We start from the raw sequence: 17,483 nt of genomic DNA on the forward strand, positions 1-17,483 counted from the left end.
CCATTTTATGAGAAAATCAAATTCCAGGCACATCCTGTTGTCCTGGCACAATCAAACCCTTATCTTGCTTTAAGTTATGTTAAGAGGAAGTGGCATATCAAATGCGGTGGTCCTAGCTTTTACTGTTTAGGAGGAGTTCTTGAACAAATGGACTCACAGATGTACGGACAGACAGACAGATGCACATTTCTAAATTATAAAGTAAGATTTATATTGTTATAACTGCATCCACAATTGTTACAGAAATGCATCAATGTACTGTAGGACAGTTTCCAAGGAGAAAACTGAGAATCCCAATTTCCAACCACTTTCTATTGTTCAATTGTCCAGTAAATCTCTACATTTTCAAAAACTGCACTAGTGTCACGGGAATTTGAAATACAGACTTTGAGTCCTTGGTTACCCTGCCAAAAAAAGTGATCTGCTTCTAAATGAACATGTGGCAAGATTTATATACTCTGAAATTTCCCTTTTACCCCCTCAAGGGGATATTTCCTGATGAATATGGGTTCAAATTTGGACACTGGGTAAGATTTTCTAAAACAAGGATTATCAATACATATGCCTGCCTGGTAAAACTGTGAAAGTGTTTACATCTATTTCACACATCTCTGGCGATCATCACCTTTTTTTTTTGGTGCCAGTGGCAGGCATCTAAATGAGCCTGACCTGAAAGCAGAGTGCATGGGGACAGAGTGGGGGGAGTCAGCAGGCATGTTCACGTCTTCAAGCTTAATCATGCAGGGCCTCACCAACCCACCTATACCCAACGTTCATTGAAATAAAAAGCTTCAGAGGAGATAGCTGAGTTATCAACTGGAAAAACCTAAAAAACAATTAATAGTCTAGCAGCACCTTAAAGACTAACAAAACATGTAGATGGTATCATGAACTTTCGTGGGCACAACCTGCTTCTTTAGGTGAATAGTTACTAAAGGTCCAGTTTCTAAATAAATAGGGATGGAGAGGCAGGGAACACAGAAGGAAAAAAAGGGAAAAGAAATAATCAGTCAGAGTATCCATGCTACATGAAGCTGATAGAGAAGGTATGAATTCATGGGGCATGAATAAAGACATTGGCTGGATGGCCCTCTACATTCCACATTCTAATGACATAAAACACAAAACAATGGGTACTTCATGTAGCATGGACACTCTAGGGGTATGTCAAGACTGCATCCCTCTGTCGGCAGAGGGATGCAGATTAGGCAGGTCGACATTGCAAATGAAGCAGGGATTTAAATATCCCGTGCTTAATTTGCATAAAAATGGCCTCCGCGTTTTGCTGACTTTGGTTTCTGAAGGGATTTTTATGTTCAAACCACTTGAAATCCTGCACAGAAATAGAAACACTGCTAAAATACTGTCATTGGCATTCCTGACCTAATTTATGTATATTGCAAAAAGCTTTTCCCACACTTGTTTGAGAATATCAATTTATAGCGCACAGAATTTGCCACCTCTTGATTGTAGGTTGATGGTAAAACAGGCTGCTCAGAATTCCCTTGTCATTTGCTAAGAAGGTGTAAAGTTACTAAAAATACCTATGTAGCCTCTTTAATAAATGATCTGCATTGTAATGGTAAAAAAATCTTGACTGTGTGGAAATCTGTGAACCAGTTTACCTGCACTACTGGATATAATCAAATCTTTATTCACCTTATAGACCAGGCTACTCAACAGGTGGCCCATAGGCCTCATGCGGCCTGTTTGTTTGCGGCCCGTGGTGCAGTTTGGGTTTACACGGGGAAAAACACGCAGCCTGCAGTTGAGAGCCAAAACAAAAAAGTAGTCAATATAATGGTGTTCTGTTGATATGCATTTTAGGGTGTGTCTACACACAATTTTTATTTCAGCAGAAGGATGCAAATAGCACCACACATTTGCATACTTCCTCTGGGTTTTTTTCGGAAGACGCTTTTCCGGTATTTACCCATATCTATACACGGCCGAATTTCGAAATAAACCCCTATTTCGAAAGATCCCTTATTCCTCCTACAATGAGGTTTACAAGGGTCTTTCAGAACAGGGATTTATTTCAAAATTCGGCCGCATGTAGATGCGGGTAAATACCGGAAGAACATCTCCCGGAAAAAATCCCGGAGGAAGTATGCAAATGTGCAACGCTATTTGCATCCTTCTCCTGAAACAAAAATTGTGTGTAGACATACTGTTAGTTAAATTCCTGGACTGTCATTGCTCTTTGAAAGTGCTGTCATGAGAGTGGAAATCGGGTAAAATGCATTTTAGTAATATCAGCAGAACTGACTCAAATGGGGCCTGCGTGTTGTGTAGTCTTGCCTTAATCTTTGTATTCATGCCTGTCAGTGTGAAAGAAGCTATTTGCATATATTTGTATGTATATGGAACCACACTTAAGCTGCGACCCTCGGCGTGCGCTGTGAGTATCACTGTGGACCCAGAGCTTCCGAAGTTGAGTAGCCCTGTTATAGACTTTAATATATTTTTTCAGAAACTTTAAAATGATCTTATTTAGCTCGCTGTGTTTTCAGAATCATGAGATGTTACAGTCATGTATGCAATGCCCTGTAATTATGTTTTAAATACATGCACTGTGCTCATCCATGCCAGAAATAAAACTACAAAAAGTAAAATGAGACATATACTCCCGCAATGCAGTAAGTACACGTACTTAGGTCCATATTGAGAAACAAAATTATTATTACTCCTAGCACCATTGGACACATCCTAGTGGTTACGCACTGACACCTTCACAGGACTTTTATCTAACATCAAAATATAGATCCTATACTTTAAGCATTAACCAACCTCAGACAGTGAAGTATGAAAAGTGAAGGTGTTAAGATCTTCCTAATTTTAAAATATACACTTTCCTCAGTGTGACAATCCCATTACTGAACTGTACAAGAAGTCTTTACTTTACTTCCCCCTTCCCTGAAATTGGCTAGAGAAGTGACACAATACATGGCTTTCTGAATACCCGCCTATGCTAACAAACATAAAGGTTAATAGAATATGAACATTGAGAAATGAGATTTAATTTAAAAGACTATGGTCTGTGAATATTAACTACTAACAAATTAAATCATTTAATGACAAATCACACCAGACTTCCACACAATATCAATAGATATTGTCATTATAATCTTTCTTCAGAACAGCAGGATGCAGGCAAACTCCATGCTGCTATTTTGGCTCAAGGTGTTCATTTGTAAATGAACAATTCATCATGTGAGCCAACAGGGAAATAGCTCCAGGTTTGTGTCAGATTGCTCTGATGTTAACGCCTGCTCTTCTATGTGACTTTGTCTAGACCTTATGCCTCCAGGAATAATAGAGAGGAGATTGCCCATTTAATTATTTGTGGTTGAATTGAACTTTCCAACTCCACTACTTACGTACTGCGTTCCTTGTGATATATATATATATCAATAACTTGTTAATGGAAAAAACTGCTTATGTTTGTTTTAAAACTTTCAAATATACCACCTGCCCAGAGGCATAGCAAGGGTGTTATGTGCCCAGGGACAAAGGCAAAATTTGCACCCCGCCCACCACTGCTGTGCAGTGGTGCCCTGAACCTGGCGCACAGCTGAGCCCGACCCTGTGGGAAGGGCAGGGGGAGCTTGTACCACGTCTTCCCCCGCCCCTTCCAGTTTGGGGCCGGGCCCCCACACACACTAACCTGAGATGGAGGAGGGTTGGGCTGGGGGTGGAGATGCGGGGAGGAGGCTCCAGCTGGCACCAGCCAGTGGAGGAGGAGCAGGTGAACCGAGGGATGACAGGAGGAGCGTAGAGGGACTAAATTGGTGCCCCCCTCCAGCGTGGCCCCCAGGGGCAATTGCCCCCCTGCTCCTCTCACCATGCCACTGCACCTGTCTACTCATGACATTTTAGAAGAATCTAGGCAATAATTTATACCATTTCTCATTTACATGTTTTTTCTTTTAAATCAGGATTGTTCAACTTCAAATCCCATTAAAGTCAGTGGGAGCCATTCCATCAATTTCAATGGATTTGGGATTAACGCCTATGAAGCATTGGTGACTGCTATTGAAGACAAATTATTCAGATGATGGTAGAAGAAAATTAATCTCTCAGTGGTAGACTGAGGGTTCATGGTGCACACGAGTATGAAAGACTAAGACGACATAATGTGGCCCCTTACTCCTTTATGTCATGTCTCAGGGCACATCTATACACCAGCATTATTTCAGAATAATGGATGTTATTCCAAAATAACATAGTGGCTGCGTCTAGACTGGCAAGTTTTTCCGCAAAAGCAGGTGCTTTTGCAGAAAAACGTGCCAGCTATCTACACTGGCCGCTTGAATTTCCGCAAAAACACTGACGATCTCATGTAAGATTGTCAGTGTTCTTGTGGAAATACTATGCTGCTCCCGTTCGGGCAAAAGCCCTCTTAAGCAAATGCAAGAGGGCCAGAGTAGACAACGTGGTATTGTTTTGCGCAAAAAAGCCCCGATTGCGAAAAAAGTGCTTTTGCAGAAAAGCATCCTTGCCAATCTAGACGCTCTTTTCCGCAAATGCTTTTAACGGAAAAACTTTTCCATTAAAAGCATTTGTGGAAAATCGTGCCAGTCTAGACATAGCCAGTGTGTGTCTAGACTACAAGCCTTTATTTTGGAATAATATCTATCTGGAGGACTTCTTACTCCAACTCATAGTAACCCTCATTTCACAAGGAGTAAGGGAAGTTGAAGGAAGTGTGTCCTTCCTTTGACTTCCTGCAGTGTAGACAGCACCAAAAACCGAATAAGCTATTTTGACTTAAGCTACGCAATTGACGTAGCTGAAGTTCTGTAGCTTAATTTGATGTTAGCCCTGCTGTGTAGACGTACCCTCAGAGAGGTAATTGTTTTAGTCAGTATCTGCATCTGATGAAGTAGGTTTTACCCACAAAAGCTTACACCCAAATCAACTTGTTAGTCTTTAAGGTACTACAGGACTCCACATTATCCATTGTTATGATGCACCTTACTGCTATTTCCTGCACCCGGGATTGATTTCAGGCTGACAGGTTTATAATTACCTGTCACAACACTGGCTTTCTTCCAATCTTCTGTAACTTTTCCAATGTTCCTGGACTTACCGAAATCAACATTAGTGTTTCAGCAAGCTCCTGAGATAACTCTTTCAAAACTCTGCAATTCAAGTTATTTGGACTTGCTGATTCAAAAATGTCAGACTTTAGTAGATTTTGTTTAACATCCTCCAGAGACATTAGTGTAATGGAAAATGTACCCATCATGATATGATGAGACTTGATCATCTGTTTTTCTGCAAAGACAGGAGAGAAATATTATAGGAATCCTTCTGCCTTTTCTGCATTATTACTGATAATGCTGCCATTTCCACCTAGTAATGGACCAACGCCATTATCAGGATTCATTTAATTCTATTATATTTTTTAAAACCCTCCTTTTTAGTGTCCTTAATGCTGCTGGCCATAGACTTCTCTTCGTGCCCCTTTGCTTCCCTTATTAATTTTCTACAACTCCAACCTTTGGATTGATATTCATTACTATCAATTTCCCTTCTTCACAGTCTTCTTCCTCAGTGGTAGGATTATAGCTCTTTGGGCATCTTGTTAGGTGTTCTTAAATGATTCCCAATTATCATTCACATTTTCTCTCATTAAATTCTTCCTCCCAGCTGATTTGGCTCAATCATTAGACAAACTCCACTCACGACTCTCCTCATCACATACAGTTTGTTCCATTTAACGTAATTCTTAGACCAAGCGAGTGAGGCACATCCACCCTGACAATATATAATTGCCTCAATAATTTCCGCTCCACGCATCTTACAAAATGTTTTCCCCACAGAAGCTTATGCCCAAATAAACCTGTTAGAAGCTTATGCCCAAATAAACCTGTTAGTCTTTAAAGTACCTCAGGACTCCTCATTGTTTTTGCAGGCTAACAGGTTTACCCCTCTGAGACTTCTCCCTCCTTGGGATTCACATCCTTGAGAACCTTATCTGAAGACAGCACCTATTTGTCTGTATCTTCATGAAAACCAAGGGCATCATTAGAAAACACGGAGTTAATCCTTTTACCTCTACAACATGACCCCCAAGTGTGACACCACTTTAACCAAAGGACGATTACCCTTACGCTCAGTGGCTAGTGCCATCTAGAGGAATTGAGGTGAACCATCGCAGTATTCTGACTATATTCAAGGAGAGGCCAGGCAGAGTCATCACAGCCCCATGATCAGGAACAAATCAAACAGCTGTGTTTAGTGATTGTACCATGTTACAACTAATACATCAGTTCTGGTGCCCTATGTATGTACCATTGAGCAATTCCACAATTTTGCATGTGATGTTTAAACAGAAATACTTTTAGGTGTAAATTGTCCTAACTCCATAGAGCAATTCCAATTCCTTTAGGGTGCTTCTACACAGCACCTGAAACTCAAAATAAGATATGCAATTTGTGCTATGCAATGCTTTAAATGCATAAACTCTTCCAAAATGTTCAGATACTCTGCAAATCAGGCCCTAGCAGTCAAGATGGGTGTCCAGCACCAAATATTAGTGGCCATTGTGCAAATGTTTGCCTTAATTTTTCCCCTCCCCATTTTCCCTCTCTAAACTGGGAATAATACATTTTCATTTCTTGGGGAGTCGAGCACTCTGGTGTTGCAGAGATGACACCATAGAAAAGCTCACTGCAAGTTCAGTGCAGGGTTTGGATGGTATGCAGTCAGTAAGATGTGTCTCATTGAATCAAGAGGATAAAAAAATACTGACTAGCTACCTGAATTAGGGCTCATCTGTACTACATGGAAGATGGATGCCATTGTGGTTGATCTTCTGGGGTTCCATTTAGCAGGTGTGGTATAGTCCTGCTAGATCAAACTCAAAAGGTGCCCCTATTGATGCTGGTACTCTTACTAGGAGTAAAGAGTACTCAGAAGGAGTAAGGGAATCCAATGGGAGCATTTGTTCTGATGTGTGAATGGCAATTTTAGATAGCACAGATGGAATTGATGTATTTACTGCCTATGTAGTGCAGACCAGGCCTTAGTGAGAATTTTCCATCCTGGATCTCAATGAGGCAAAGAGCCTGCAGAAAAAATAGTAGGTAGCCATGTAATTAAAGGCTGTATCATAATGCATATGCACAAAGTGGCTGATTTATGGTTGCCAGGGCAACCTTAATGCTATCGTTTCCAAAAGTTTGAGTGCTTGACTTTGCCACTGAAATACTTGTCTTTTAAAGGCATTCCATACCTGTGCTCTACATAGTGTTCTTTCAGATTTAGGATTATTCATTTTACAAACACCCTGCATACACAAATTATACCACAGTACTAAATGGCTGTTCCAATAGCTGGACTTTTCACACTTCGTAGTGATGACAGTTCCTTCCCAGTGAAGGCCAGATAGGTTGTTCAGCCAGCATGACCTTGCCTGTAGACTGAAAATCTTTCAGCCCTTGAGATTTTCTTTATTAAAAAACTACTCTCTTCAGTATAAACTTCAGGAAAACCAAGTGTGACTGCGGAGCTACTGGTATTTTAAAACTGAGAAAGCATTAATGATTAAATGTGTGTCACACAGGAGGCTTACTACCTACTAACACAACTACTAGTGATAAATCAAACCAGAATAATCCAGCAATAATCCAGAAAAGGGACAAGTCACTCAGTGTTTCCACCTAACAATCGACAAAAAGGATAACAGGAGCTCATCATTTCATTGCAATGTTTTTATTTTCCAGAGCAAGTGACAATTCACAGGAGGCTTCACTATTGCTTTCGAACACATATGTCTTCTTCATAGAAGCAGGTGGCATGCATTTTGCTACAAGCATAGTGCTACTTATCAAACGCTTTCCTCCTCAGCTGGGAATAATACTCAGTTCAATTTAGCCTACCCACACCTGACCCAAATGGGCCTGCTGGTATAAAATCCAGAGGGTTTTCAGTACTTAAACACACACACAACTGTCTTTACTTGTATCTTCTTCCTCACAGGGGCTCTTCAGTCTGATTGGCCAATTGGGTATATAAATAAATCAATCTGCTAAGAATTAACTGGAAGACGTTGGCAGATTTTTTTCCCCCTCAGTGTTATTAACAGCTCTGAAAAGACTTGTCTATCATTGCCCATTGCCGTGCAATACTGAGGAAAATTCAGATGAATGGGACCCTAGTTTTATTTGCTTCATTATTTTTGTTTCATCTCCCCAGTGTATTTTATTTTCCTTGTTGCCAGTGGCAGTAAGACTATCAGGCTTAAGTGTTTCCAGCTATAGCATGTTCAGTAACAGCTCCCTGCTACTAGCTTTTTGCCACCTCACACACTTTATTTTACAAAGAAGGCAGCAAACTACTACATGTAATTGACCCCAGAACTGATCTTTCAGGCAGGCAACAAAACAGATGTTTATTGGTGAGGCCAAGTTATTTATCTCGTTTAGTAAGACTGACCTTGGCATCTACATATTTAATATTTACCAAGAACTAAAACAAGCCTTATTCCCTGCTGCATCCAACCTGCACATATTTTTAATGTATGACAAACATACACGCTGATCGGTATTTTTTTTTTTTAATTCTCCACTATAGTCTCAGGTCAGAGTGATGTAGACAGAAGCCAGGCACTTGTATATTAATTATTAGTCATGGCATTTGGACACTCTCTCTTAATAGAAACTGACTATGACCGTAAATTTTACTTTTGTAACCCACAGTGATTTTCAATGCATTCTCACCATGTCGATTGCTCTCTTACCTCCATTACGAGGTACTTCAGTGATTCCTTCATGGTGCTCCTGACCAACCATAATTTTTTATCACGCTGCCAGCAGGTTATCATTCAGCTGGGAAGTCTTGTTTTCTCTCAAAAGCAGCCATTTTATTGCTGTACTTTCTTCATTCCTGGTCCAATGCCATGTGGTGGGAACATCTCAGAGTTTCCTCGATACGTCATAGGATTGTGATGTAAAGGTTGAATCTGCTCCAAAGCCCACTGAAGAAAAACAGAATGGCTCCAGGGGATTTCCATCAGCTTTGGATTAAGCAATTTGCATATATTTCCCACACTGCTGTTCTTTTTAAAGGAAGTTCTAGAAAGCTACAATTCCATTGCTTGTCATATTTCTTACCATGAACAGAAGTAGACTTCTGCAAGTCTGTTTAAAAATCTCTGTATAGTTGACAAATGTTGTTCGCTATCTTGCATAGGTCAATGAACCAACAAAGGTGTTTCTTGCTTCTCATGCTAATAAACATCCATGCCACAGCTTTGCAGTTGCCCCAGGAATGGATTTTTTTATTTGTTGAACCACAGATGGAAAAATTATGAGATTCCTCCAAGATTTCTTCCTGTACAGTCAAATGAACAATTGTTCCTCCTTCCTCTTGTGCTTTATCAAGGAAACACCATCTGTCACTGTGCTTAACCTGCTGAGAGCTCCACTCCATCTTTGCGCAAGCACCTGGTCCATTAGTCATCTCAAGCAACCTTGGCTCCAGTAAAAAGACTCTGATTCTCTTTCTCTGTTCCACTGTTCAAACAAGTGACTTAAACAACTTTTCCAGCTTCTGAGGTAACAACTACATTCCAATCAGCTCTGACAACTTCCTCCTTTTTTGGTCTTTCTATTAAAGTAGTAACGTGGGTTAGGCTGGTGTCTACACTGCCAAGTTGTGTTGCCAAAAGCTGCCTTTTGGCAACCAAACAGGGAGCGTGTCTGTAATCCACACATCTACGGGGTGCGGTTCGCTGTCCCATGTAGTGGCACTGAAACCACTTATAGAAAGAAACAGTAAGTTTTCTCTACAGCCTTAGCTGAGAACTAGCTGGCTTTATTGCTCAAGCCGTAGAGGCTCATGAACAACGTTCCAAATGTCCCAGGTTTAATTCTGTCTGTTGGTATTACTTGTACACACAGCAACGTGACTTTTGTCAGGCTAGCCAACCAGTCTTGGTGATTAAAAAAAACTTCCCCTCCTTTGAAAGACTTTCCTCCTTTCATTTGCTGTTGAAAAAAAAAAAGACAGTGTGGATACTGCAGGCATTCACCCCCTCCCCTTTCAAAACTCCAGGAAATATCTGACAGCTGAATGTGCTGCTTCATTTGGGGAACATTGGACTACTCCTGTTCTGCCTTGCACTATGAACACAGAGGCAAACAGATTTCTGCTGAAGGGCACTGGGGGGAGAGGGGAGAAATTGTTATGCTGCTTTGACATTCCTCGGTATGGATTGCTCACAGAGATACTCATGGTGTTGTTCCAGGCAGCTGAGGAGGTGGCGGGAGAATTCAGAAGGAATCCCAAAATTTGCAGTGATCAGCTCTGCCTTCCTGCAACCCTGCACTGAGGGATACATACCCACAATGCATTGCTAATAAGGTGGAGGATGGTGCCTCCCATATGGACATGATCTGTCAGCAGAGGGAACGAGTGTGAAGATGCTTTTGTGATTTTTCTTTTGCTGACTTTTGGGTGGTGCCCTAAATTTTGTTGACAAAACTTGGTAATGTAAACAAGGCCTTAGTCTCCTCAGCTTGATGCCTCTCTCACTTCTATTGCCATTTCAGCTTTCATCCCTTGGTCATTGTCTTTAACACTTGTCTCTTTAAACGTGCTGGTGAATAACTGAATTCTCATTACCTCCAATTAACTTGCAAGCCTCCAGTTTCCCTGAAACTTATCCTTCCTTTTGTTTTATCTAGCTTAAGCACCTCAGACAAACCTTGACAAAAACAACAATGCACATGATTGGGGGTCCCCCAAAAGATGCATTAGTGTGTGTTGTCCATATCCAGAAATGGGCAGAACTAGCACTGCCTAGGCAGCACTGCCATATACATGTATCTCTAGGACTCTGCATTCATATACAAGCAACATATGTAGTTATGGTAGTTCTGTCCATTTCTGGATACAGAAAACACAAATTGTAACTGTGCATTGTGACAGACCGAAGGCAGCTGGCTATACTAGCTTGGTGGAGGCCAAATATACAGGAAAATGGGCTAATAGTTTTCTGATCCCTGAGTGCACTGGCCAGCCACTGCTGTCAAGTAATCAAGGCAGGCAGGCACCTGGGGCCAATTAAGAGCTTGCCTGAGAGACTAATCAGGGCTCCTGCAGGCCATTAAGGCCTGTCAGTGTAAGTTTAAAAAGCTTCCCCTCAGGAAGGGCAGGCAGAAGCCAAGGACTGAGTGGGAGGAGGTGCACAGAGAGCTAGGGACAGGCGGTGGAGCAGCAGGAAGTATTGTGTAGGTACTAGATAAAGTACCGGGAGGGATCATTCAGGGAAGTGGCCCAGGGAAAGGCTACAAGACTGGGAGAAGAGGGAACGCTGCCAGTTGCCACTGCCTAAGGGTCTCTAGGCCAGAACCTGGAGTAGTGGGTAGGCCCGGGGTCCTGCCAAACCTCCCCATGATACTATAGACTTTGCCCGAGAGGAGGCGACCAGGGCTACAAAGGGATTTCCCCCCAAACTATGGACTATCTTATTATGTGGATAGCTCAGTAGGCTGTGACCTTGGCCTCTAGTAAAGGGCCAGAGGCTGTGTGGAGGGTCACAGTGACCCTCTAAGGCAAACATACACTGACAGGAAGTGTAGGGAGAGTGTCAATGGTGGTTCTGCCTCTCCTGTGTCAGAACTACAATTCACAACGTTGATTTTTTCCAAAGGAATCTTTCAGAGTTTCCACAGTCCTGGAAACACAGTTCCATGTTATCTACACCTTTCCTTTAGTTCATAGACTGGTTTATTTTCAATGGAAGGGTCATTCAAAGCTATGGCTAGCATGACTATGGATATGGCTCGATGGTTACAATGATTACCCCCTTGATCTATGAAGAGAAGGATTAGGGAACAGAGCACTAATTCCTCATAGAGCTCATGTGACCTCTGCACTCTTGGCTACGTCTACACTGGCATGATTTTCCAGAAATGCTTTTAGCGGAAAAGTTTTCCATTAAAAGCAATTTCGGAAAAGCGCGTCTAGATTGGCAGGACGCTTTTCCGGAAAAAGCACTTTTTCTGGAAAAGTGTCCGTGGCCAATCTAGACACGCTTTTCTGCAAAAAAGACCTGATCACCATTTTCGCGATCGGGGCTTTTTTGCGGAAAACAGTACTGTGCTGTCTACACTGGCCCTTTTGCGCAAAAGTCTTTGGGAAAAAGACTTTTGCCCGAATGGGAGCAGCATAGTATTTCCGGAAAATTACTGACGATCTTACATGAGATCATCAGTGCTTTTCCAGAAATTCAAGCGGCCAGTATAGACAGCGGGCAAGTTTTTCCGGAAAAGCCTTTGTGTTAGCCCCAGTGTTCCCTCTAAGCTGGGCGGCAGTGCAGCTTCACACGTAATTAATCAGGCCCACCCAGTCAGAGGCTCAGGGCTCCTTGCATGGAGATGACTGATTGGGCGGGGTTGATCATCACCCATGAAGCTGTGCTCCCATGCAACTTAGGGTATGTCTACACTGCAGAGTTTTTTTTGGAAAAACTGCTGTTTTTCTGAAAAAAAATCCAGTTACGTCTACATTGCAATTGCATACTTTTGAAAAAAAAAAATCAAAAGAACAAAGGGGTTTTTCCGACATTGGTAATCCTCTTTCTATGAGGAAGAAGCCTTTTTCTGAAAGAGATGTTTTGGAAAAAGGCATGTGTGGATGGGGAAGAGGGAGTTCTCTCAAAAGAAGAGGAAAAAGCACAGGTGCCTGGTGGCCATTCCATCTATAGTAATCACAGTTTAAATGCAAGATAATGGCAGTGTGGACACTATCTTTCAAAAAAGCAGATCGCTTTTTCTATGTGCTTTTGCAGTGTGGACGCTCTCTTTCGGAAGAAGTTTTTTTGGAAGATCTCTTCCAGAAAAGCTTCTTCCGAAGGAAGCCTGCAGTTTAGACACAGCCTTAGAGAGAATACTGGTTAGCACTTGTACTTTAGAACGTATTGCTTCAATATGCGATAATTTTAAAATATTGGAGTTCTTCTAACTCTTCTTACAAGTCAGAGATGAGTAAGTGAATGGTTTGTAATTTTCCGACTGATTATTAAGAGGCTATTATTTAATGGATATTAGTGGATACTGACATTTTGTTGCTGGAAATTGGGGACCATTCAGCATTTTAAAAATGGTCCCTATGGTGTATGCTGGTAACAACAACCATCATCCTAAAGCAAAATCATAACCAATCAGGAAGCAATGGATTTACACCTAGCTACAGATGCCTAACTATAGGAGAATCCATGTATTAATATATTGGACACAATTTAATCTGAAAACTTTACCAGGAATTGTAATGTGACTAGCTGATGTCTGGGATGGATTTCTTCCTGTGTATCTGCCTGTCACCTAGGGTCACTTTTTTCCTTTCCCCATTTGTCTCTGCCTTGCTCTAGTAATGATATAGTGATACATTGGATACCGGGCATCTACAGTCATGTGAAGTGTTTATTTACTGCTAAGGCTCGAGTTTTAAGTCTTGGAAATTTTTAACCGAGCTATTTTGAGGACTGGCTAAGGAGAGCTGAGAGGCATAAGGATCCAGCAATACAGCTGAACAGCTGCACAAGAGACAGCTCCAACAGCCACGGATGACGGAGCTCTTAGAAACCACACAAGACTTACTGAGGAAAGAGACGTTAGCTCCAAGTTGAGTCACAAGAAACACACACTATACCTTGCTAGGGACAGGCCTACATTCCTGAGCAATAACGGCGCAGCTGTGCCACTGTAGTGCATCTGGTGAAGACATTCTATGCCAATGGGAATGTGTTCTCCTGTCAGCATAATTAGTCCATGAGAGATGGAAATTATGCCAGCAGGAGACACTTTCCTGCTGAGAGAGCACGGTATGGCCACTGCAATGTATGTCATGTGGAGGGATGTTGGTTTCACACCCTTGAGTGAGGCAAGTTACACTGAGTTAGGCAGTAGTGGAGAACAGTCCCACATATGCAATATTGAATCCCTTATCCCTAGCTGATTTCAACTGACATAGTTAATGGACCTCTGCAGATTTGCTCCGGCTAGGCAGCTCGCTAAACTTCCCTGAATGGATTCCTTTTTCAAATTAAAGAGGATTTGAGTGGAGGCATGAATGGAGAAGGTTTTACTACTGAAGCACGGAGCACGTTTTAACATTCTGTACAAAGAGATAGTTGAAATGTGTTACTTTGGCTGTGTCTACACTACGAAGAAAAGTCGGGAAAAGATACGCAAATTGTGAACCGCAATTTGCGTTTCTTTTTCCGCTTTTCTTCCAAAAGAAATTCTACATGGGGCCAAATGTTGGAAAAAAACCCTCTTTTGGAAGATCCCTTCTTCCTCGTAAAATTAGGTTTACAGAGATGCTGAAAAAACACGTCTGCTTTCCGAATTTTTTTCCAGAAAAGCAGATGCATTCTTTGGACGCAGCAGAGCTTTTCCAGGATACCGGAGTATCCCGGAAAATCTCTGTAATCTAGACGTACTCTTTGGTTAAGTGGAGTGTAAGCTCTTCAGCGCAGAAGCCAACTTTGGGGTTTGTATTTGTACTGTGCCTTGCACAATGAGGCCTGATTCAGAGTCAGGGCCCCTAGGCACTACTGGAACATTAGTAACAATAACTAACCATGACAATAATAATACACTTCTCCAAGAAAAAAATCTGCAGAGTACAAACTGGACCATTTCTGAGAGCTTATATTCTTTTGTGTGCAATTTGCTGATTGACTTTTTTTCTTCCATTCTATAGTTTGTGATTTAGTCATTATTCATGTAGGATGAAATGCAACCATATGCAGACAGTCCACACGAGCGATATACCACACTGCCCTCCAAATGGGATTTCTGTGGGAGTAGAAAGGGACATAAACTTTGTGGGGACAATAGGCACATATTTAGACAGAGCCTTCAATCACTGTGCACTGGGTGTGACCATTTGACACTGTTCCATGATCTAGTCAATCAAATAGCGGGAAGGTTTTTTTCCCCCTGCTATTTAGCCTGACTTCCCCTTTACTTGAAATTGGCCTCTGCAGCCTAATTATGCCTCCCTAATTAATTCCTCTCTATTCCTAGCAGCCCTGACCTTGTCTCCTCACAAACTGTGCACTGATTTAACTGTCTACGTACTGTTTTGTGCATTGATTAAACTACACAGCTCTAAAACCCCATTTTGTCATTACATCACTGTACTCTGCCCTGAGCGCACACAAAACCCGCTCACGCCACAGGGTGAAAACTTCAGTCCGCTTAAGAGAGTCTTAGAACACTTCAGCACAAATTGATCGTTGACTTAACTCAGGGACGCTGCTGAGGATGGGGAGGCAAAAAGGGCAGCTACCACGGGGTCTCGTGATTTAAAAGGAGCAGGGGCACCTGGCCACTATGGCTAACTTGGCAGCAGTCAGAGTCCTGAGTAGTGCATATCTAGCAGTGATGAAGGCCTGTCTGGAGAAGATTAGCCCCCTTCCCTACCCATTCTACTTGAGGCCCCACCTCTTCTGTAGCTGGCCCCCCTTGAGCCTGGCAAAGTCTGTCCTCTACCCTGGCTTAACTCATTTAACACACTCATATATGCTTAGCAATGTCCACCCAGAAAGGTGCACTGGTTTAACCAAATAATTATTTATTTGCGTTGCCCAGTTATGGGCCCTAGTGTGCTCGGAGCTGTACAAGGACAAAACAAGCAGATGATCCCTGCCTCAAAAAGTTTCTAATTTCAGAAAAGAGAAAATAGGTGGCTGCACACAGACAGGAGGCGGCTAAGGAAACAATGAGACAATGTTTTTTTAGAATGAATGTCACACCTTTAGTTAATCCAGTGCAAATTTGTGAATAGATCAAGCCAAAGTCCATTCTACAAAGAACTTTCTTCCCTGCAGAGCAAAAAACTTCCTGAGTTAGAAACTTAATGGGCCATTTATTAGACAATTGCACAATTGCCACTGCACGTGTAAACAGCACACAATTGTGCATGCACTTCTGCATTGGTGTCAGACAGCTGACCTTTATAAAAACTGAGACTTTCAGTGTGCATTTTGGCACAATGATTCAATGTATTTTTCCATGGGATAACGCATATTTTAAATGTCTTCAAAAAAGGCTTTAAAAGGCTGTTTCAACATTCTCTAAGAATAGCAGGCTCCTTTCTCAAAGGAATAACCTTCAAAGAATATGATCCATTATTTTCTGAAAAATCAGATAGTCACTGCAGCTTTATTTATATTATTATATATCCCACCCAGCATGGTGCCATCTGTCATACATATCTGGCTGGGAAAGTTCTGTTCAAAGTACATCTAGAATTCTTTAGAATTTCTCATAGGGAATTAATTTACCTTTGCAATCATAACACTTAAACAGAGACAAAGCTGCATTTACTACACAAATGCAGAGGCAAACAAACTAACACACACCAAGAGATGGATTGTACGAGGTCAGGACACACCAAGGCTTTTTGCTAGTATACAATAAACTAAGTTTAAATGCAACAAGCTACAATGAATATTTTTATATGGAAAGACTCAAACTCAAACAGCAAATCTGGGCAAAAAATAAAATGGCAGATCCCTTCGGAAATATGCTTCAAAGAAAATGATCTCTTGCAATTATACGTGTGTTGTCAGTGTAAAATAAAGTCTGTGTTTTATTGCAGTGTTTGTGATATTATATTATTACTAAATCATTTCCACACAATTCAAATTAAGTGCCTCTCTGTGGACAATAGTTTCAAAATTAATAAACACAAAATAAACATATAGTAATGACTATTTACAACTTGCCTTCCTCCTTGGGGATTCCTGTTCAGAATTATCCTGTTCCCCCAAGATGTATATGGCAAAGAGCATACGTCTTGGATTTCAGATGGAATCTGTTTTCATTTAAATTATGGGAAAGTTCATTATGTACATGATGTAACAACAATCAGTGTCAAATCTAAGCAAGTGTATTTGGGGTGAAGGGATTTTCTTGTGTGTCATGTTTTTTAATAGGATATTTTTTGGATGAAATCTCTGTGAAGCTGTATTTCACTAAAACAACCAACAATGGAGTATTAACCATTTGTTACTTACAGGGGCAGCCCGTGACTATAGGCCGAATCGGCAGTCACTGAGGTCGCCACCTTCAACGGGGCGCCCAGGGTGCCCGATGATGACGTCACCCCATTGACGGCCATGCAGACAGGGGTGCCGATCACACGTTCCGTTCTGCCTGGGGCAACAGCTGCCGCAGGCGGCCTCGGGCCACTGCTGGTTACTTATTCAAATCCTATGTAGTTTTTTCTTTTTAATATATTTGAAATCAGAAGAGTTTTGGGAACTTAGTTCACCACATGCTTAGCCATTTTGCCATTTTTTTTTCTAAGCAGAGGACGTCAACAACATTTCACTCAGAAACTAAGGGTATGTCTACACAGCAGTGTTGTTTCGGAATAACTAACATTATTCCAAAATAACATAATCTGCTTGTAGTGTGGACATAGAATATGTCAAAATAATGTTGAGCTGGAGG

General features: G+C 41.5%; 1 long non-coding RNA gene across 1 annotated transcript in view; it reads right to left on the minus strand.

The window, feature by feature from the left end:
• The window catches only part of LOC112543813 (uncharacterized), a 44,937-nt gene that overhangs the window by 14,861 nt on the left and 12,593 nt on the right, over positions 1-17,483 (minus strand). Inside the window, exon 2 of the long non-coding RNA XR_003087055.3 lies at positions 8,750-9,998. This is a non-coding gene — a long non-coding RNA (uncharacterized LOC112543813). The remainder of the gene's footprint in view (positions 1-8,749; positions 9,999-17,483) is intronic.

Source organism: Pelodiscus sinensis, chromosome 13, assembly GCF_052426305.1.
Source record: "Pelodiscus sinensis isolate ZL-2025 chromosome 13, ASM5242630v1, whole genome shotgun sequence".
In the NCBI taxonomy this organism is placed as follows: domain Eukaryota; kingdom Metazoa; phylum Chordata; order Testudines; family Trionychidae; genus Pelodiscus; species Pelodiscus sinensis.